Consider the following 360-nt stretch of genomic DNA (forward strand, 5'->3'; position numbering starts at 1 on the left):
ATATCCAAATTTAGAGGATTTAATTCTATTCAGAAAGTCTGCTGATAACCAGGACTAAACTACAGGCTAAATGACAATAAATCTGAATAAAAACGACGCAAAACACTAAAACCGAGACACAAAAACAAGACAGGAAAGGACTAAAATGAGGCACAAAATAAGAAAACTTGACAAAAACAGGACACAAAATGACAAAAAGACGAAAGGTCAAAAATGAGACACGAAATGACAAAAACAAGGTGGAAATGGAAAAAAAACATGCAAAGATAATGAGGCAAAAATGAGAAACAAAATGACAAACAGACAAAATGACAAATGTACAAAAATGAGAAAAAACTCTAAATAAATGGAACACCAGAG

Source organism: Acanthochromis polyacanthus, chromosome 12 (assembly GCF_021347895.1).
Source record: "Acanthochromis polyacanthus isolate Apoly-LR-REF ecotype Palm Island chromosome 12, KAUST_Apoly_ChrSc, whole genome shotgun sequence".
Classification (NCBI taxonomy): domain Eukaryota; kingdom Metazoa; phylum Chordata; class Actinopteri; family Pomacentridae; genus Acanthochromis; species Acanthochromis polyacanthus.